Below are 22,698 nucleotides of genomic sequence, written 5' to 3'. Positions count from 1 at the left end.
GGCACCTAAACCTGGCCTTCAGGACCCCGAAGGTCCTTTCTATGATCCTCCTAGTTCGCCCATGGGCCTCATTGTACCGTTCCTCTGCCCTGATCCAGGGATTCCTCACTGGGGTCAATAGCCAAGGCAGGTTGGGGTAACCAGAGTCACCTATTAGCCACACACGTTGTCTCTGCAGCTGTTCCATCACATAAGGTATGCTGCTATTTCGCATCACATACGCGTCATGCACTGACCCAGGGAACTTGGCATTTACATGGGAGATGTACTGGTCAGCCAAACAGACCACATGCACATTCATCGAATGGTAATTCTTTCTGTTTCTGTACACCTGCTCATTGTCTTTTGGGGGTACTAGAGCCGCATGGGTCCCATCAATGGCCCCAATGATGTTGGGGATATGTCCAAGGGCATAGAAATCACCCTTCACAGTGGCCAAATCACCCTCCTCAGGGAAAACAATGTAGCTCCGCATGTATTTCATCAGGGCAGACAACACTCTGGACAAAACCTTAGAAAACATAGGCTGAGACATTCCTGATGACATGGCCACTGTTGTCTGAAAAGACCCACTTGCCAAAAAATGGAGGACTGACAGAACCTGCACCAGAGGGGGAATTCCTGTGGGTTGGCGGATGGGGGACATCAGGGCTGGCTTCAGCTGGGCGCACAGTTCATGTATAGTGGCTCGGTCAAGTCGGTATCGAAGAATAATATGTCGTTCTTCCATTGTCGACAGGTCCACCAGCGGTCGGTACACAGGAGGATTCCTCCTTCTCCTCGCAAGTCCCAGCGGACGGTGCCTAGGAAGGACAACATGGAGTACAGAGTCAAGCAACCCACAGGTACGTAACCACAGCTTGCACAGTACACGAATCGCTATGCAGTGAATGGCTTGTCTGAGTGGCAATGCAAGGCCTAGGCCTGTGTGACGCAGTAGAAATTAAGCCATGTGGGCCCTTGAAATGGCGGCTGCCTGACCTGTGAAGTGTGACAGTGGGATGTGAGGTCAATGCGCTGGCGTGGCACACCGTGGCGGTAGGCGGTCGAAGACCGCGGCGCAAAGCAGCATTGGTTAACATTGAACCCTATGGGTCTCAGGAGCCAATGACGATGTGCGCCGGCGGTCGCGGTACGCACCGCCGCGGTACGCACCGCCGCGGGCGTGACCGCCATTTTCTATCTGATTAATCACTCGAGACCTGATCATCCACAGGAGAGGACCTATACTGCAAGTGCTGCTGTGACCTCGGTCTGGAAGAGACAATGGCTGCTGCGACTGGGGAAAGGGCCCCTGCCTTCACTTCAGAAGAATTGGAGAAACTTGTGGATGGGGTCCTCCCCCAGTATGCGCTACTCTACGGTCCTCCAGACCAACAGGTAAGTACACTGGGTGCACGTTGAATGGGCTATGCCTGGGTTGTGTATGGTGGATGTAAGATGGTGGGGATGGGAGCGAATGAGGAGTGCAAGGCACGACAGATGAGAGCATGTGCCACATGGCAAGGTTGGGGAGGGGGGGCCAATCACATCTAACATGCAGAAAAATGATGATATTTCCTTTCCCACCCTGTACATGTCAAATAGGTCAGCGCCCATCAGAAAGTCGACATTTGGCGTGCCATCGCCAAGGACGTCCGGGCCATGGGGGTCCACAACAGACGGGGCACCCACTGCCGAAAGAGGTGGGAGGACATCCGCCGCGGGACCAGGAAGACCGCTGAGTCACTGCTGGGGATGGCCTCCCAACCTAGGAGGGGTGCCAGTCGTACCCTGACCCCCCTGATGTCCCGGATCCTGGCGGTGGCCTACCCCGATTTGGATGGGCGCGTGAGGACATCACAGCAGACACAAGGGGGTGAGTACCAGCACATTCTGCTATCTTTACGCGCAGTGGAGGCGTCTGGGTGGGGGAGGAGGGCTGTGGGTGACATTAGGCCAGGGCGCTTTCTGTAGTGTAGTCCCCTCCTTTAGGCATGGCCCTGTGCCCCCGCCCCCCACCTCTGTAGGGTGCCAAGTACAGCAATCGATGGTCCAGCATCATCCATGTGAGCATTTGTTGTCCATAGACCTGTTGGCCTAGTCACAAGTACTGAGTAATGTATCCCGATTGCGCGGCGTAGTGCATGAGGCTCCTGTGTCTGTCCTCTCCGCCAACGGTGTTGACAATGCATGCACTCAACCTGTTTTTATTTCTCCCCCCACCCTTTTTCTTTATCTTCTTGTGCATGTGTGCATTAGCATCATCCGGCGGAGGAGAATTGGCATCGGAGCACGAGGGAGCTGCAACTCACAAGGCCCCGGTGGGCCATGGTACAGACACCGAGGTCACCAGTGATACGGAGGGCGAGGGGAGCACCACAACGGGGACCCGTGGTGACACCAGCGACACCGACACGTCCTCGGAAGGGAGCTCCCTAGCGGTGGCGGCAACATTCGGGCCCCCGCCTCTACAGGTACAGCCGCCACCCAGCGCACCAGCTCCGCCCTCCCAGCAGCCCCTCAGCCTTCGCTCCGTGCCCGCTCGCCCAAGAAGGCGGGCATCTCCTTCGCCCCAGGCACCTCAGGCCCTGCCCCTGTTACCCCTGCTGCCCTCAGTGAGGAGGTCATTGACCTCCTACAGACCATCATTGTTGGGTAGTCTACCCTTTTGAATGCCATCCAGGGGGTAGAGATGGAGGTGCATCGGAGCAATGCATACCTGGAGGGCATTCATTCGGGTCAGGCTGCCCATCAGCGATCGTTCAATGCTCTGGCCTCAGCACTGACGGCAGCCATTGTCCCTGTTTCCAGCCTCCCTCTTCTAACTGCCTCCACCCTGTCTCTGTCTCCTGATCCTCAGCCTATCCCATCCACACCATCAGACCAGCCTGCACACACCTCAACACCCAAGGCCAGCTCATCCAGACATAAGCACCACAGATCACACAAACATTCACCCAAGCAACACCCAGATGCAGACATGCCAACAGTCACTACCACCTCTGTGTCCCCCTCCTCCTCGTCTCCCTCCTCCCTCCCTGTGACGTCTCCACTCACACCTGCATGCACACCACCATCAGCCAGTACTTCCATCACCAGCACACCCTCCAGTACAGTCCGCACACGTGCAGTCACCACCCCCACTGCCATTTACACGTCCCCTGTGTCCTCTCCCACTGTGTCTGTCACCCCCTCTTCCAAGACACACAAACGCAGGCAGCCACCCAGCCAACCACATCACCACAGCCTACGTCACAAGCACCTGCACCCAAAGACAGCACACCTGACTCTCCTACAACCACATCCTCTTCCTCCACTCCCATTCCCACTACACCTACCCTTTACCTTGGTCATAAAAAAGTTTACCTCTCAAAACTTAACCTCTTTGACCCACCTGACCCACCCCCTCCATCTACTAAGAGTCCCAAGAGCACCTCAGCCACCACCAGCCCGGCTTCAAGTGTCACCATAGTGCACGGGTTTTGGAGTCCACCCTTTCCCAGCACTGATACATCGGCCAGCAGCAAGGGGACAGCCAGCCCCCCCCTTGGAAAGAGGACCCGTAAAATCAAGGGCCGCCGCCAGAAGACTGACACGGCTGCCCCCAAGGAGCAAAGTCCTGGGCCGTCACCTGCCACAACATCCAGGGGAGGCAAGGGCCAGAGAGCCTCATCGAAGGATGGCAAGGGCAGCTGGGCGGAGAAGTCAGCCAGCAGGAGCGCGGACCAGGAGGGCCCCACAAGCCCCATCCCGGGTGTGAGGGAGGACACCCAAGGGCCCAGGACTCCGTCACAGAAGGGTCCAGCAACTGCACGGTCGGAGGGCGACTAAGCATGGAGTCCTGGCCAGGGCTGGCTCCCTTGAATGACAAGACAGGCACCGCTGAACAGGGCCCCGCCGGGAAGAGCACTGCTGAACAGGGCCCCGCCGGGAAGAGCACCGCTGAACAGGGCCCCGCAAAGACAGGCACCGCTGAACAGGGTCCCGCCGGGAAGAGCACCGCTGAACAGGGCCCCGCCAAGACAGGCACCGCTGAACAGGGCCCCGCCGGGAAGAGCACCGCTGAACAGGGCCCTGCCGGGAAGAGCACGGCTGAACAGGGCCCCGCCAAGACAGGCACTGCTGAACAGGGCCCCGCTGGGAAGAGCACCGCTGAACAGGGCCCCGCCGGGAAGAGCACCGCTGAACAGGGCCCCGCCGGGAAGAGCATCGCTGAACAGGGCCCCGCCAAGACAGGCACCGCTGAACAGGGCCCTGCCGGGAAGAGCACTGCTGAACAGGGCCCGCCGGGAAGAGCACCGCTGAACAGGGCCCCGCCAAGACAGGCACCGCTGAACAGGGCCCCGCCGGGAAGAGCACCGCTGAACAGGGCCCCGCCGGGAAGAGCACCGCTGAACAGGGCCCCACCAAGACAGGCACCGCTGAACAGGGCCCCGCCGTCTCAAGCACCGCTCCGCTGGGCCCTTCCTGTCAAGCACCGCTCCGCTGGGCCCCGCCGTCTCAAGCACCGCTCCGCTGGGCCCTTCCTGTCAAGCACCGCTCCGCTGGGCCCTTCCTGTCAAGCACCGCTGGCCCATTGACAGTGCTGGTTCTGTTTCGAGCTAGTGTTCCCGCTGCACTCGGGCCACCCTGCCTCCTCCATGACCAGTGGAGTCTGTAATCCACCTGATGGCCTGTGTCTCTGCACTCCCCAGGATGGCACAGTGGGCAGACCACCCACTGTAGAGACTTGTGAAACTGTGGCTTTGCACTCCCCAGGATGGCACAGTGGGCAGACCACCCACTGTAGAGACTTGACAGACTGTGGCTTTGCACTCCCCAGGATGGCACAGTGGGCAGACCACCCACTGAAGAGACTTGAGAGACTGTGGCTTTGCACTCCCCAGGATGGCACAGTGGGCATGGTGGCCCCTTCGTGGATCTGGCGTCGTGGACTCATGTGGCTGAGGTGCCCCCCCTTCCCTTCCCCCTGAGGTGCCTGTAGTTTTGTCATCTGATGCCCCAGCAGTGTTCTCTCCAACGGACTCAGGTCTCCTGTGTGGGCTTTGCCCATGTGTTGCTACACTTTGGCCCACGGACAGTGGAAATTTAAGTGACTGTGCAGGACTTATTGCCTATGTTTATTGTTTTCGCTATGTTTTTACTTGATTTTTTACAATTCATATTGCTATTTTACCATGACTTCAATGAACCTATTTTATACATAAATTTTGTTTCTCAGTTTAATTATGTCTTTGCATTATTCCGGGGGGTTTGGGTGGTGTCACTGTGACTTGTTGCTCTGCATTGGTGTGTAGATAGTTGGAGGGGGTGGGGAGGGTCGCATATATGTGTGCCCGTAACCTTTTCTCCTCCCCCCTCCCCTTTGTCGTAGGTGCAGTACTCACCGTTGTCGTCTGCGCCGGAGTTCGTACTCCTGGTAGATGAGCAGGTAGACAATAGCTGGTAGGATGTTTAATTTGGGTTCCATGCTGTCCAGGTTCCTCGTGGAGTGCATAGAGGTGAGCGTTTTCCCGTTCGTAGTCTGTTTCCGCCGTGTTTTTATCAGCGGGGCTCCCGCCCCAGAAAAGGTGGCGGATTGGTGAGTTGTGATAGGGTGGGCGGTACATTGTCTGCCGCCTGCCTGTTGGCGGTGACCGCCGCGCGGTTTGTGTGTCCCGCCGTGGCGGTCGGAGTGTTAAAGTGGCGGGCTGTGTTGGTTTTTCCCGCCAGGGTCAGAATTCCATTTTTTGGACCGCCGGCCTGTTGGCGGGTTGGCCGCCGCTTTATCACCGACCGCCAGGGTTGGAATGACCCCCTATGTCTACTTCCTGTTCTATGGCTACCCATTGGCTTTCTGGTATCCTATAGGATCTTAGCCTGATTAGCTTACTGGTTACAATCTGTATTGCATTTTGCACTAGGGATGTTAGTCCAGGTTTTGGGGAAAATATATCTCAGGTCTGGTTTACAATTGTTAGGATCTGGTCTCATTGTTTTTCATTTAGGGATGGGCCAAGAAGAGCTAGCTCTTCTACTTCCTGGTCTGCGCATGGTAAGAACTAGATGTCTAAGGGTTGGGTGTCAGTGATAAGGGAAACCTGTTGTGGTCCGGGTTTGCTGGGTTCTGGATCCTTCAACTCTTTTAATATATTAATATGGAATATTTGTCTATCTCTCCTTGTGTAGGGTATTGACACTCTATAGGTAACAGGAGTAACTTATTAGACAACATTTAGGGCCCTGCCAATTGGCTAGGAGTTTGTTCTCAGAGGTGGGAAGAAGTATAAGTACCTTACACCCTATGGACAGCTGTCTTAATCTGCTGTTCCTATCATAGTACTGTTTTTGTTGGTTCTGACTTTTCTCCATGTGTTGGTGCACCTCCCTCCAAACTGTATGTATTTTATCTTTTAAGGCTAGTGTGTATTCTAGTAGGGTTTTCTCTTCATCTTCTTCTCCCTCCCAATGTTCAGCAGTCTTGTACAGCAAGGTTCTGGGTTACCTCCCGAATACTAACTCAAATGGACTATGACCAGTTGAAGAGTGTACATGGGTACGGATTGTGTATACGACAAGGGGAAGTTTTATGTCCCTATCCTGACCAGCATTGGAAATGTTCCTTTTCAACAGAGGATGATAGACAGCCGTCCGGAGTTGTTTTATCCCTAGTAAGTGGCATGTTTTTTTACTATTAGTTTGGACATAAATGAAGTCCCTTGGTCAGTCAATAACTCTTTCGATAACCCCACCCTAGAAAAGAACTCAACTATTGCTTGAGCCACTATTCTCATGGTCACACTTTTTAGAGGAATGACTTTTGGATAACGCGTGGTGTTCTCTCCACTGTACCACTGAGGAACTGGGTAGATGGTCCCTGCTATGGGGCTTCATCCGTGACGTCTCCTCTGGTCACAGTTTCTCGGCTACAGTACCTCTGCAGCTATCTAAGTGTGTATGTTAGTAGCTGAACGAATACCTCACTGCCTGTGTTAGAGAATAGAAGAGTATGTGGCTCCCTGTCCAATCAATTTAATACTACTGCATATTGAAGTACTTTCTGAGTATGTGACTGAATGTAGAAGTATCTGTGTTACTCTGTGACTGGGTGAGACAGAGCATCTATGCTTTGGGAATATAAATGCCTGTTCCTTCCTGAGTGGTATACTCTTTATAGTGCTTAGAGTAGGGATCTGCAAGTAAATGAGTAAGATTCGAAAACTGAAAAGAATATCTATCTATTACATAAGCACAAAGCGCCATGCTTGATGGCATATCTACAGTATATCTTAGAGGTGATTTATTTCTACTAAAACATGGGAATGACTTCTGGATAACGCGTGGTGTTCTCTCCACTGTACCACTGGGGAACTGGGTAGACGACCCCTCCTCTGCGGCTTCATCCGTGACATCTCCTCTGGTCACAGTTTCTCGGCTATAGTACCTCTACAGCTATCTAAGTGTGTATGTTAGTAGCTGAATGAATACCTCACTGCCTGTGTTAGAGAATAGAAGGGTATGTGGCTGCCTGTCCAATCAATATAATACTGCTGCATATAGAAGTACTTTCTGAGTATGTGACTGAATGTAGAAGTATCTGTGTTACTCTGTGACTGGGTGAGACAGAGCATCTATGCTTTGAGAATATAAATGCCTGTTCCTTCCTGAGTGGTATACTCTATATAGTGCTTAGAGTAGGGGTCTGCAAGTAAGATTTGAAACCTGATAAGAATATATATCTATTACATAAGCACAAAGTTCCATGCTTGATGGCATATCTACAGCATATCTTAGAGGTGATTTATTTCTACTAAAACATGGGTTTTAGACTTGTCAAAGGGACTTTAGAGACCAACTTGAATGGGCAGTGAGAGTTTACACTCATGCTCTGCCGTAGTAGGCTTCACCCATTATTAAAGGAGTACTTGTCTGCATGCATAACAAGATTATGACACTACTTCCCCCATATGTCTAACCGAATGAAGGAGACCACCTACAGAAGTGCTGTGAGATGTTACAGTAAATGTGGCGGTATGTGACTACCTGTTTTCATACCTATATGGTTTTCTAAATGGGTATGTAAGTGGCTGAACAAACAGCTTAGTATGTGTGTTAGGGAATAGATGGCTATGTCTGTGTGTCTTGAACTGCCTTTGATACTGCTGCATACATAAGTAGTTTCAGAGTATGTGAGTGAATGTTGAAGTCTGTGTGTCACTCTCTGAGTGGCTGAGACAGAAGATTTAAGCTTTTAAGCTTTGGAAAAACATATGTTAGTTCCTTCCTTCCTGGTATACTCTATGTAGTGCTTGCATACGTGTTCTGTAAGTGCATGAGCATGTTTGTAAAACAGAAAAAGACAGTTATAAATCACTGAAGTACACACCACCATGCTTGACGTTCTACCTTCAGCATATTTCAAAGATCAGATATTTCTACTAAAATGTGGGTTTGAGACTTCACAAAGGGCTTTTAGAGAGCAGTTCAAGTGGGCAGTGAAAGTTAACACACAGGCTCTGCCGAAGTAGCCCTCACCCATTGTTAAAGCAGTACTTGTCTGCATACATACCTAGATTATGTCTCTACGTGCCTGTATTCCTCACTGAATGTAGGAGAGCACCTACAGAAGTGCTATGAGATGTTACAGTAATTGTGCTGTTCTGTGACTCTCTGTTTTAGAACATCTATAGCTCTCTAAGTGGGCATGTAAGTGGCTAAACAAATACCTTAGTACCTGTGTTAGGGAAAAGATGGGTATGTGGTTGTGTCTTGAACTGCCTTTGATGCTGTTGCATACATAAGTAGTTTCTGAGTATGTTTCTGAATGTATTAGCCCTTCTGTAGTTGTCTCACTGAGTGTGATAGAGGTTCTATGCTTTTGTGAATATGTATGTCACTTGCCTAATGGGTAGTGTACTGTATGCAGTACTTGATGCAGGGGCCTGTGAGTGTATGAGTTACTTATTTATTTATGGGTGCTACACTCTTTGTAGTACTTGGCATAGGGGCCTGCAAGTACATGAGTAACCAATTCATCTAAAATCTCAGTTGTCAGAAAGCAGAGTGTAACTACACTTCTGACCTGAAGATAGAACAAGATTGGGTAAAGCTTCAATTATGTCTCTCATGTTGCCTGTCTAATACACATACAGGAATCATGTGGCAGTGGGGAGGTCACCACATATTTACAAGGTAGGCCAGTAGGTCACACACATGTAGAGTAACAGTACCATTCCTCATAGCTAACATTACCAACAGAAAACCTATCTTGTAATGTCAAAAACAGGTAGGTATCAGACATCAGCTTTGAGAACAGTGTGGATAAGCAGATGGACTGTCATGTGATAGGATTAAGCCAGACCATACACATCCAACTGCAGTCTTGAAACCATGCAACATGGGTAAACCCTATGCTGAAGTCATGCCATGCCAACAGCAAGTACCATATGTCTTTGGCAGTATAGCAGTTACACCTCCCTTGATATTAAGTCAGCATCATATCAAAATGCTAAACACAGATGGATGGCTGGATGTAGTACACTCATATCCCCTGATTCTAAACACAAGGAAGTGCAATGTCACTAGGCAGCAGGGTTAGAGGTCCCATTAACGTTAGACAACACATACCTGGCATTCAGTGGAAGAACTGCCAAATCAACTCAGTACTAGAGTCAGCTGGATCCTCCTCATCTGCCTCCTCGTCAGTTCCAGAGTCATCAGCCTGAGCCACTGGTCCAGCTGCCACCTCTTCCACATCTAACAGTGGCATGTGTCCTCTCAGGGCAAGATTATGTAGCATGCAACATGCTACAATGATTTGGCAGACTTTCTGTGGTCTGTGCTGTAGGGCACCACCGGACACATGTAGGCATCTGAATCTTGCTTTCAGTAGCCCAAATGTCCTCTCGATTACACGCCTCGTTCGGTTGTGAGCTTTATTGTAACTGTCCTCCCCATCTGTTGTTAGGTACCTCATTCGTGTCAAGAGTCAGGGCAGGTTGGGGTAAACGGAGCCAACTGTGTGCACAAAGGCACAAATCATTAGGGAACTATGAGAGGCATAGATCTGACTGTGAAGTGAAGTAGCATAGATGTTTGACATATACAGTGGTACGCTTACCAATGAGCCAGGCCCTCTCTCTCTGTAGTCACAACATCATTTCTGGGACACTGCTGTTCCTCAAGATGTAAGAATCATGTACAGATCCTGGAAACTTTTCTGCCACATGGGATATGTATTGGTCGGCAAGACACACCACCTGCACATTGATCGACTAGTGATTCTTCCTATTCCTGTAGACTTGCTCATTGGCCCTAGGAGGAACTAAAGCGACGTAGGTCAATCAATAAATCAATATTTGTAAAGCGCAGCTACTCACCTGTGAACGGAGGGATTTGGCCGGGGTGTGGAAGGAGACACAGTGGTTCAGGTAGGCTGGTCCTGCATTGTGAATGGCTTTGTATGTGTGGGTGAGAAGCTTGAAGTTGATTTGCTTTTCAACCAGTAGCCAGTGGAGGGTCCACAGGTGTTGGGAGATGTGTTCTCTGTGAGTGAGGTCCAGAATGAGTCTGGCGGTGGCGTTCTGGATAAGTTGTAGTTTTTTGATGTTCCTAGTTGATGTGCCGGTGTGGAGGGCGTTGCCGTATTCGAGCTTGCCAGTGACTAATGCATTGGCGACTGTCCTGTGACAGTCTGCTGGGATCCATCTGAAGTGGGTCATGGATAGGGAGGAGTCGGAGTGCTCAGTCGGTGCAGGGGGGACTGAGAAATGTGGGCCACCAGGAGTTGTCCCAAGCTGAGGTGACATTTCTGAAGATGATGAGCTCAGTCTAGTCTTTCATCCAGTTGGCGATGGCACCCATTCCTGAGTGGAAGTTCCTTTTGGCCATGTCCAGGTCTTCGGTGAGGGAAATGACGAGTTCTGTGTCAGTGTCATTGGCCTATGACACGATGTTCATACCGTGGCTTCTGATGATGGCAGAGTGAGGGCCCATGTATATGTTGAACAGTGCGGGGGACTCTGCAGTTGACCCCTGTGGGTCTGGAAGTTTAGGGCGGGAGTCTGACCCTCTGCAACCTCCCGGAGAGGAAGGAGTGATCATCTCCAGGGCACTTCTGCAGATTCCTATGTCATGGAGTCTGGTGTTGGATAGCTATTTTAGTCAGGTTTTAGACACGTTGTTTTAGCTAACTAGGCCTGCCACTGTGCACTTTAACCCTATTATATTTTATATGGCATTGCTTTATTTTACAAGCAATAGCTTCATTTGCAGTGCTGTTTTATTTTCTCTCTATCTTATTATGATTTCACCTAGGAAAGCATTGTGTTCTTAGTAGGACAAGTAGTTCACTTTGTGCTTTCTCCAAGGCTACAGTCAGATAGGGTTGCCGAGAAACGTGGGATGCTGCGTCTCCAGCATTCACAGAAATACCCCGTGTGGGGATAATTTCTTAGAGTGTCAGCTGTTTTATTATATAAACACGGCTTAGTCCCAAACTCATTAGAGGGAAATTCCAACCAGATGACCACGGCTGTATGCTAATTGCTGCAAACGTTGCTTCAACTACTTGCTTAGACAGCTGAGCCCTGAACCAGATGGGGACGGTGTCTCTTTCAACCTCAGGCCCCTTCTTCAGGTATGAGCGGTGATGTTCTCCCAGGGGGAAATCTGAAAGGCAGATTAGTTTTAGCATGCTGTGCTCATACTTAGTGTAGGTGAGGGACAGTAGATCATCTCCCCTGTTTAGACAGCATGGTAGGGCTGTTTTTCTGTTTTAGATTTTTAGTCACATGCCTGCTCCTATTGTTTTTTATCATCCTCGTTATTGCTATGCATGTGCTTTTTTTTAAAATGCATATATTTTGAAAAATGCTTATTTAAATATATTCTGATGTTATTGTCTTTGCCTGAGTGAGATCTTGGTAACTGAGAGAACGGGATGCGATCTGATGTACAGCGATTCCCTGGGGAGTCTATTTTACCATGAGCTTGGCTGCCACAATCATCTCGGTCAGAGATGGGGCGCTGATAGTTAGCCAGAAACCCCAGATTAGGGTGACAGGTGTCACCTAGTGTGGAATTGTACTTAGTATCTGCTACCCAGGCGATCCTACCGCCCATATCCAGTAGCCTCATTACTCTAATGAGAACCTACGCGACATGGCGCCACCAACATTTGGTCAGGCACAGAAAATCATATCCTCCTAAGTATCTCTGTCTCACTGAAGGCTAAAGACACCTCAATACTATATACAGAGACGTCCGTGGTATTGAGGATTTCCTCCACAGCTAGGTAGGTGGGACCTATCTTGTAGGTTGCTCAAGCTTGAACCACAAAAGGATTTATCCCCAGTTGGTATCCTTATCACTGAACGCTTAAATCAGTAATATGGCGAACCGTTAATGGATAACAATAGCAGTAAATATGAGAGGCCCCCTTACTGCACATTTATTGGCAAGTGGCCTAACAGCATAGACGGTCCAGTTACATTTGTTGTAGAAGCCCTTGCAGCTTGCAGAACAGATTTCTTTTTATTCTTGGGTCAACTTTCCCGCAGTAGATGGGAACACAAATACATTTCATAGCTATACACCTGTAAATCAACCTGCACAATACAGAGCTTATGCATATTTGGAAATACCCTTATTTCATCAAGACCACAATAATTGGCATGATAATGCCCTATCCCATACAATTTTACTTGTTAGGTTAGGTCCGTTGAGCAATGCTGGCCCGACCTGGCCTTTATTGGCCACATATACACCATATCCTGGGGCAGCAGACTTGGCGGTCGCTGAGGTCCACCACTTATATACATAAATAATAACAATATATAGATTGCTTGTACAATTTGTTATGCAAACATTAAACACAAATCCAGCATGAGCTGCTCCAGCGCAAGCACATGCTGTAATGCCAGGTATAACTCCTGCAACTGTACATTTGATCATGGGTAAAGTACCCGCCAAACTGGAGGAGATTCCGTTATGGTTAGCTCAAAAAAGAAATTCACTAGAAGCAGTCTTTCCCTATACAGGACCTCAGGATAAAAATGGAATTCCGACAATGTGCTTGCCTTTTGGTATTGTTCCCACAATTGAAAACTGCAATACATGGGTCACGGTATTTGCCGCGCTCTACACAACCATACACGGTACACCAACGCTTGCCAATCTTCTGGAGGTGTTGAAACAAATTCAAGATAAATACGGGGCTGCCCGGGCCCTAGATTTGGGGATGCAATTAATATGTAATTTTGCCACAGTATCTTCAATCATATTAAGTAACATTAAAGGGGAAGTGGTTGCACTGAAAATGCGCATGCAGCTCCGAGACGTTCTGGCACAGGGTCAAGAATGTGAGCTGCCACAAATTATTGCTGAAACATACTCCAGTGTAGGTCAAGATAGTTTGGGAGCCAGACCGACTAAGCAACAAGTACAAGGTAGATCCAATAAGCATGCTGCCAAACAAACATCTGATGGCTCTAAAAAAATGATTGGATAAAAAACAACAAACACCTAGAAAAGGAATAGGGAGATTCTCATTCAGAGACCCCACAAAGCAGGTACAACCTTAAAAATAGGGATAATATAAAAACACCTGACAAGTCAGAATACTGAACATGTCAATCTCTTTTCTTTCAGGACTCACTGGAAAAATGAAGTGACAGAGGGGTGGACAGTCAGATCAGCTGACCGAGTATGTGAAACCGAGAAAGGACTCACAACGCTCGTCAGAAGTTTCTGTTAAAAAGAAGAGAAACGTCTGAAAGAGAACCCCCTATTTAAAAAGAAAAAAGTGTCAGCAGTTGCACTACGGCATGCCACTCAAGAACAGGGCTTTAGTAAAGAACAAGAAGTGGGCGCTAGCACTGCTAGACAGAGCAGCAGAAGTCACAATAGTTCGCTGGGATCTTCTTGAGCATCTAGAGGTGAAAGCAACTGATGACTACCTGCAAGTAGAGATTGCGGGCATGAGTGTCTGCACACCAGATAGAGTGTATAAAGTAACTATTCAGTCAGAAGGGGACATCGAACGCATAATAGGCGCCATCTTTTGGCGTCTCTATTTATGATATTCTGCTGCCCGAAAAAGATTGGCCACCGGTATTTGTCTGAGATCTCCTATACAGAGAGGAAATTATTGAAAAATCCTTCTCGCCCCTTGTTCTGAAAGAGCTTGTTGAAAAATAGGCCATTGATTGGGCAGTGGGGCAGGCATCTGCACTATATTGCAATCATGCAGGGTGGGACAAAGATTCTTCCTACCAGATAATACCCATAAAATCCCAACCTCAGCCCCAACCTCAATATCCAATAAAATAAGAGGCAAAAGCTCCAGTGAGGGAAATTCTCACACAATTAGAGTACCAGGGTATCATTGACCCCTCAGACTCATCAATGAATAATCCATTATTTCCAGTCGCTAAACCCGACCTCTCATATAGAACAGTCTTAGACGATAAGCATTTAAAAAGTCATACAAAAACATATGCCATACAAAGCGCACTTAGTACAACATTAATGAACAACATTGCACAAAGAAAATACAAAACAATTCTGGATATAACCAATGGGTTTTTCTGCCAAAACATAGCATCTGAACGTAGGGATCTAACAAGTTTCACAGCTTTAGGCTCTCAGACAAACTTTTGCCGACTACCACAAGTCCACAAGAACAGTCCTGGACTATTCTCAGCTCATGTGACATCAATATTACACAACATAGACCCTGAGGCGTTGTCATATGCAGATGATATCTACCTCATAGATGATGACCTCATACAACATTTAAGATGCTGTAGGATTCGGTGAAATTGGCTAAAAATTAAACTTAAAAAAAAATTAAAAATAGCCTTTCTATGTGTCCTGTTCCTGGGATATGAATTGTCGAATGAAGGCAAGAGCCTGGCACCTCTATTTTTTGAAAAATGCGCACAACTTCAAACACCAAATACAATAAAAAAAGCTCAGTGTTGGGTTTCCTGAATTTTGGTAGACGTTATACTACAGACTATGCACAACGCATTAAGCCATTATATGACCTAATACGTCCTGACTTTACAAGCAAACTCTGGATAGTCGAACACACATGCATTCTCAAAGCACTACAAAAAGACATGCTTGAAGCAAAACCTTTACACAAAAGGGACAACAAAAAGCATTTGGTCATCAGAGTAATTGTTGGTGCCATTGGTTTCACCTATGTGACTTTCAATGAGGGAGAGACAGTGCCAATTGCATATAAATCACATCTATATTCTACAGCAGAACAACCCTTTGCTCCCACTGAGAAAATTCTCACTGCTATTCAGGTGGTGGTCCTTAAAGAGAAACCTCTGGCCCAAGGGAAATGCATTATTGCAGTATCCATGGTCCCAGCCCTTGTGCCTGTCACAAAAGCAAGCGTCCTGAACACTAAAGCCTTACATCCATGTTGGATTGAATGGGCAACGTCTCTGACAGCCACTGATAATGATTATGTGTTTGATTCTATATTACAGACCCAAGAATTCCTACAATACGAACTTGAATATCCAGTTCCAGCAAATACACTACCTATTGAAAAATACAAAGCAATCTTGTACACCCATGGTTCAGCACAACTCACTATAGGCACCGAACACCAATACTCAGCTGCCTGCGCAGCAGTGAGTGGGTATATGAAGGATGGCAAGTTCAATCCAGAAAAAACATACACACAGACTCTAGGGGACTGTACAGCGCAACTCCCAGAACTTAGGGCTCTGGTGATAGTGCTGGAACATACAGATCCTGAGCAGATGTCTGTGATTCGTACTACTGTGTCCAGTCCTTCAATGGATACTTGCATTACTCACAAAAAAATGTGTTCGGAGATTCAAAAGGTAATACCATAAAAAAACAACTTCATTAGGGGAAGGTAGTGGATCTGAAGGAAAAACTACAGAATGTCCATGTTGTACATACACTAGGACATCAACCTGTTAGAATACACGTTGAAGGCAACACTTTGGCTGATGAAGCAGCACAGTAGGCAGTAGCAATGGCTTCGGTCGCAGCAGTAACACGATCTAAAACAAAAGTGGATGATGAAACATTAGCAGCAATAGGAACGATGGCTGAGGGCACACCTATGGCCATAGCCTCTCCCACTAAATAGTCCTTCCGGATGGGAGGCATGTTTGATACAGAAGTAAAAATTCCAGGTGTGGTGGTCCGAGTGAGTCCCCAAAAAAACCTAAGACCAGAGTTAGTAAAAGCAGTGCATAAGGGAGTTGCATCTGCACATGCCGGTGTGGCCGCTACAATTTCAATATTACAATCACACTATTGGTGGTCAGGTCCGTACAAACAGGCTAAACAGTCTGTCCTTCGTTGTGACATCTGCCAACAAATAAAAGGCTCCAGTGTTAAGCGTCCACCAGAGACATCCCTCTTAATTTCCAACAAACCTTTACAGTGTTTGCACTTGGACCATTGTGGTGCCTGGCACCAGACAGTGCATACAAATACATTTTAGTTGCTGTAGACTCATGCTCCAGATTTCTATGGGTCTGGCCACAACGCTCGGCTGATGCTTGAACTGTTATTAAAGATTTGCAAGTCTTTGTCTGTACATATGCTGTTGCGGCTTTCCACACAGACCGGGCCCTGCTTTTGCCTCAAGGGCTTACAGGGATAACATGGCTTCATTAGGGGTCCAACTACATTACTTGTCTCCATTTCATCTCGAGGGAAATAGTGTTGTGGAGCGACAAAACAGCGATCTAAAGCAATCCGTAACAGCAAGAGGTCATAGTTGTCTTACACACCTGTATAGAGTTCAGAGAGCACTTAATAATCTGCCTATAAGGTCCCTGGGAGGGCATACTTCATTAAAGTGCCTATTTGGAACTCAAATGTGTGTTGCAGATCTTGATGGTCCTGGCATGAAGGTGGCAGATACACCTTTTGACATAAATGGATATGTAACTGTCTTGCAGGAGTTACAACAATTTTGTGATGGCAACGCGTCTGCTAGTGCTGCCTCCGCTGGAATTAGAGATGTACCAGTAACATCTACTGGCTGGATTCCCAAAATAGGGGATCCAGTACGTGAAAAGATTGCTGTGAAAAAGGAGTTTGGTCCTTATTATCGAGCTCAGGTCCCAGTCCTGGGAATACACAGTACCACCCCTGCCTGGTTCGAAAGAGAATCGCTTTGTCTCAATCAACAGTGTCAAACTACACCATGTGGCCGATAGTGCAAAGCAGACCTAGGGAGCTCTAAGGTAGTACCCAAATCCCTCCCACTACCAATGAGGATTTTCCCCTGCAAGTCATCATTTACAATACTGATACCTCTCCGAGTTTGGGGAGGGTGGAAAATGATCTTTCATTGGTTCTACTGACAACTACTACTTCATTGATTTCTGCTGATATGGAGCAGCCTTCTACAAATTCCAGACAAACAGATGTTGTAACATACTGCACACCACCGAGGGAATCTTTAGCAGTTTCTCCTCTTCCGAATACGCCTCCAGCATTTGTTTGCAGATGATGGTTACTTTGTCTATGCTGACGACTTTTCTTCTGACCCATCTGCCTCAACTGTGACTGAACCGTCAAGTGCATGTAAGCTAATACATTGGCTAAAAATTCACTGTCTCACTCATCCATGGAACTATTTATGGTTATCGCTGACTGTGGTTGCCTTTTTTCTTTGGATTGGGTTTGTCATTATTTTCTTTCTTCTTATACATGGTCATTACGTACTCCCCTCTCCCAGAAGCGCTCTAAGGCCTGGTTTGTCTGGATTGAGACGATGAAAGTGCCTCACAAGTACTGGAGCATGAATATCAGATGCGGAAACCCATGAGTTACTTTCAGGGCCATAACCTTTCCATGTGATTAAGTACCATAGGTTACACCCTCTCAGTTTGGAATCCAACACCTTCTTGACTTTGTATTCTACTTTCCCCTGTACTAGAACTGGAGCTGGATGAGGGCAGACCTTCTGGACTGCCGTTTTCAAGAGGGAAGTGTGGAACACTGGATGAATCCGTAATGATCTTGGCAATTGCAGTTTATAGGTCACAGGATTGATTTGCTGAAGGACAGTGTAGGGACCTATCAATCAATCAATCAATAACTGCATTTGTAAAGCGCGCTACATACCCGCAAGGGTCTCAAGGCGCTGGGGAGAGGGGGTGCTACTGGTCGAAGAGCCAGGTCTTGAGGAGTCTTCTGAAGGCCAGCAGGTCCTGGGTCTGTCGTAGGATGGTGGGGAGAGTGTTCCAGGTCTTGGCGGCGAGGTAGGAGAAGGATCTGCCGCCGGCGGTGGTTTTTCGGATGCGGGGGACTGTGGCGAGGGCGAGGTTGGCTGAGCGGAGTCTTCGGGTGGGGGTGTGGAAGTTGAGTCGGTTGTTGAGGTAGGTGGGTCCGGTGTTGTGCAGTGCTTTGAGTGCGTGGATCAGGAGCTTGAAGGTGATCCTTTTGTTGATGGGGAGCCAGTGCAGGCCTCTCAGGTGGAGTGGGATGTGGCTGCGGCGGGGGACATCGAGGATGAGTCGGGCCGAGGCGTTCTGGATGCGTTGGAGTTGTCTCAGGAGCTTGTTTGTAGTTCCTGAGTAGAGGGCGTTCCCGTAGTCGAGTCTGTTGGTGATGAGGGCCTGGGTAACGGTTTTTCTCGTGTCGAGGGGGATCCATTTGAAGATCATGCGGAGCATACGGAGGGTGTTGAAGCAGGACACGGAGACGGCGTTGACTTGCCTGGTCATGGATAGAGTGGAGTCGAGGGTGACCCCCAGGTTGCGTGCGTGGTCCGTGGGTTCCGGGGCTGTGCCTAGTGACGTGGGCCACCAAGAGTCGTCCCAGGCTGATGGGGTGGGTCCGAAAATGAGGACCTCCGTCATGTCTGAGTTCAGCTTCAGTCTGCTGTCCTTCATCCAGTCGGCTATGGCCTTCATTCCTCGGTGGAGGTTAGCTTTGGCGGTGTCGGGATCTTCGGTGAGGGATATGATCAGCTGGGTGTTGTCGGCGTAGGAGATGATGTTGAGGTTGTGTTGTCGTGCGACGTGGGCGAGAGGGGCCATGTAGATATTGAACAGTGTCGGGCTGAGGGAGGATCCCTGTGGGACGCCGCAGATTATCTCAGTGGTTTTGGAGCGGAAGGGTGGGAGGCGGACGCTCTGGGTTCTGCCGGAGAGGAAGGATGTGGTCCAGGCCAGGGCCTTCTCTTGGATACCGGCGTCATGGAGGCGTGCTGATAGGGTGCGGTGGCAGACCGTGTCAAAGGCTGCTGATAGGAGGATGAGGGCAGCTGTTTCTCCTTTGTCCATCAGGGTCCGGATGTCGTCAGTGGCGGTGATGAGGGCGGTCTCGGTGCTGTGGTTACTGCGAAAACCAGATTGGGACGGGTCCAGGATGTTATTGACTTCGAGGTAGCGGGTCAGCTGTTTGTTGACAATCTTCTCGGTCACTTTTGCCAGGAAAGGGAGCAGGGAGATGGGACGGAAGTACTTGAGGTCCTTGGGGTCCGCCTTGGGCTTCTTCAGAAGGGCGTTGATCTCGGCGTGCTTCCAGCTTTCTGGGAAGGTTGCTGTCTCGAAGGAACAGTTGATTGTTTTCCGGAGGTGGGGCGCGATGGCTGCGCTGGCTTTGTTGAAGACGTGGTGAGGGCAGGGGTCCGATGGGGATCCGGAGTGGATGGAGTTCATGGTTTTGATGGTGTCTTCGTCGCTGACGCTGGACCAGACGGTCAGGCGACTGGTGCGAGTGGTAGTCGCAGGGGTGGTGGACTCGGTGGTGGGTGAGGGGGGGTCGGGGTTGAAGCTGTCGTGGATGTCGGTGATCTTGCGGTGAAAGAAGGTGGCCAGGGAGTCGCACAGGTCTTGAGATGGCGGGATGTCGTTGGTGATGGAGCTGGGGTTGGAGAGTTCTTTCACGATGCTGAAGAGCTCTTTGGTGTTGTGTGCGTTGTTGTCTAGGCGGTCCTTGAAGGCGGTCTTCTTGGCGGTCCTGATGAGTTGGTGATGTCTGCGGGTGGTGCTCTTGAGGGCTGTGTGGTTGTCTGGTGTTCGGTCGTGGAGCCATTTCTTCTCCAGCTTCCGACAGGTGTGCTTGGAGATCCGGAGGTCCTCGGTGAACCAGGCGGCTTTCTTGTTGGTGTGGTTGGTTGTAAAGGTCTTGAGAGGGGCGAGGGTGTTGGCCCAGTCGTTGATCCACTGTGTGAGGTTGGTCGCAGCAGTGTCTGGGTCGGTGGGTGGTCTCAGGACGAGGGCGGTAGTCAGTTGGTCCCCGGTGACCTTGCCCCAGCAGCGGCGTGGTAGCTGTTGGGTGCGGTGGTGTGTGGTGGGTTTTCTGAAAGTGAAGTGGACGCATCTGTGGTCGGTCCAGTGTGGTTCGGTGGTGTGGTTGAAGGAGACGTGGGGGCTTGCGGAGAAGATGGCGTCAAGCATGTGTCCAGCGGCGTGAGTGGGTGTCGTTACTAGCTGTTTGAGTCCGAGGTTGGCGAGGTTGTCGATCAGGGCGGTGGAGTTGGTGTTGTTGTTGTTCTCGAGGTGGAAGTTCAGGTCCCCGAGGAAGATGTAGTCCGTGGAAGCGAGGGCGTGGGTGCTGATGAGGTCAGCGGTGGTGTCACTGAACTGTGGGCGGGGTCTGGGAGGTCTGTAGATGAGAGTTCCTCTGAGGGTGGTGTTAGGGTCGGTGTGGATCTGGAAGTGCATGTGCTCGGCGGTGGTGAGGGTGTCATCGGTGTTCGTTGAGATTTTGATGGAGTCTTTGTGGATGATGGCGATTCCTCCTCCCACTCCGTTGGTGCGGTCTCTGCAGGAGATCTTGTAGCCCTCTGGGATGGCTATGGCAATGTCTGGTGCTGAGGTGGCGTTCAGCCAGGTCTCTGTCAGGAAGGCAACGTCAGGGGCAGTGAAGTCTAGGAGGTCCCAAAGTTCGATGGTGTGCTTGCGAGCGGAGCGGGTGTTGAGGAGGATGCAGCGGAGGTGGTTGGGTTCTCTGGCTGGTGGTGTGGAGGGTTGGATGCTGGTGAATCTGCAGTTCCGGCAGGTGAAAGGCCCCTGGGTGCGTTTCGGGGTGGCCCGGTAGCAGGGGTGGTCTCGTCTGGTGTTGAGTGCGTGGAGGGTGCTTGCGTCGTAGTGCAGTCTGGCGTTGCGGGGGTGCAGGTTCCAGGGGTTCTGGTGCTGGGTGCGGTCCAGGCGCGGACGGGCACAGACGGGCTTGCCTTAGGCACGCCTTCGGCGCGCCAGCGGTGCGCCCGCTGCGCGCGTCTGCTGCGCACCCGCTTCGCGGCCTCCATATGAGGGCAGAGGGAGGGAGGAGCAGCTGGGAGGTGGGAGCGGGGCGGCCAATGGGAGTGAAGGGGGCGGGGCAGCAGGGGCTCAGCAGCAAGGGAAAAACCCGGGGAAAACCCAGGGGAAAACCTGGGGAAAAAACGGCGGGAAAAGACGGCGGGAGAGGGACAACAGAGCACAGGGGTACAGAAAGCAAAACACAGGGGCACAGAATGGAAAAAACAAGTGGCACAGAAGCACAAGCTCAGGGGAATAGAAAAAAGGGAGCGAGTAGTCAGGCGGCAAAAGTGGCAACGGAGGTTCAACCCACAGGGGGCTGCGTGGCAGATGGGGGGAGCGACCTGCCTGGTGACTTAAATGAATTTAAGGGTTAAACATGTGCATCTTCTTGAAGTCTATATGTCTTGTAGAAAGCCACACTTTATCACCTGGTTGATACTGCGGTCCCTCACAATGTGTCTTGTCATAATGCTTTTTGTATTTTTGTTTGGCCTTTTCTAAATGTTGTTGAATCAATTTCTGGGTTTGATGAAGATGTTGAATAGTTTCTGACACAGCTGGGGTAAGAGAACTTTCTTGAGGGATCGTGATGGGCAAGGTGTCAGGATGATAGCCAAACAAGCCAAAAAAGGGTGTAACGCCAGTGGAAGTGTGGAATGAGTTATTGTAGGCCAACTCAGCTTACCAGAGCATTGATGTCCAAGAATGAAGTGCTTTCTCAGCGTAAGCACCCAGGTATTGCTTCAAAGGCTGATTTAGTCTCTCAGTTTGACCATCTGTTTGAGGATGATGGCTAGTAGATAGTGTGGATGTGACTTGAAGTGTTTTGCACCATGTCTTCCAGAAATTGGAGGCAAATTGCGACCCTCGATCGGAGAGGATCATTTTTGGCAGTCCATGATAACGGACCACCCTATTCAGTAAGATAGTTGCTAGTTCACTGGAGGTGGGCAATTTTTTACAGGCAATGAAATGTCCATACTTCGTGAGACTATCTACTACCACAAGGATTACTGAATGTTGTTGAACTACTAGTAGTCCTGTAATAGAGTCTAAAGAAATATGCTCCCCAGGGCGACTTAGATTTGGGAGTGGATGCAACAACCCTATCGGTTTCGAATGACTTGTTTTAACCCGAGCACAGACATTGCAGTTGTTTACCATTGCTTTTACGTCTTTTGTCAGGGTAGGCCACCAAAAGTAGCGTTGGATTAATTCAAGAGTTTTAGGAGTGCCAGGATGACCTGCCGTAGGTATAACATGCAACCAATGAAATACTATCTTGCGAAGTTTGGTAGTGGGCACAAACAAATGAGCGTCATGGAAAGGTAATCCTTGCTTGATTGACTTTTTGGGATCTGCTTGGGCCCATGACTGCCATTTCTCAATGGTGAAAGAATTACGGATGTCTTCAAAGAAATCTTCAGTTTTTATGATGCATAGGACTTTGTCTGGAGCAATG

This window comes from Pleurodeles waltl, chromosome 6 (genome assembly GCF_031143425.1).
Source record: "Pleurodeles waltl isolate 20211129_DDA chromosome 6, aPleWal1.hap1.20221129, whole genome shotgun sequence".
NCBI lineage: Eukaryota > Metazoa > Chordata > Amphibia > Caudata > Salamandridae > Pleurodeles > Pleurodeles waltl.
The sequence above is the reverse complement of the archived record's forward strand: the minus strand, read 5'-3'. Positions refer to the sequence as shown.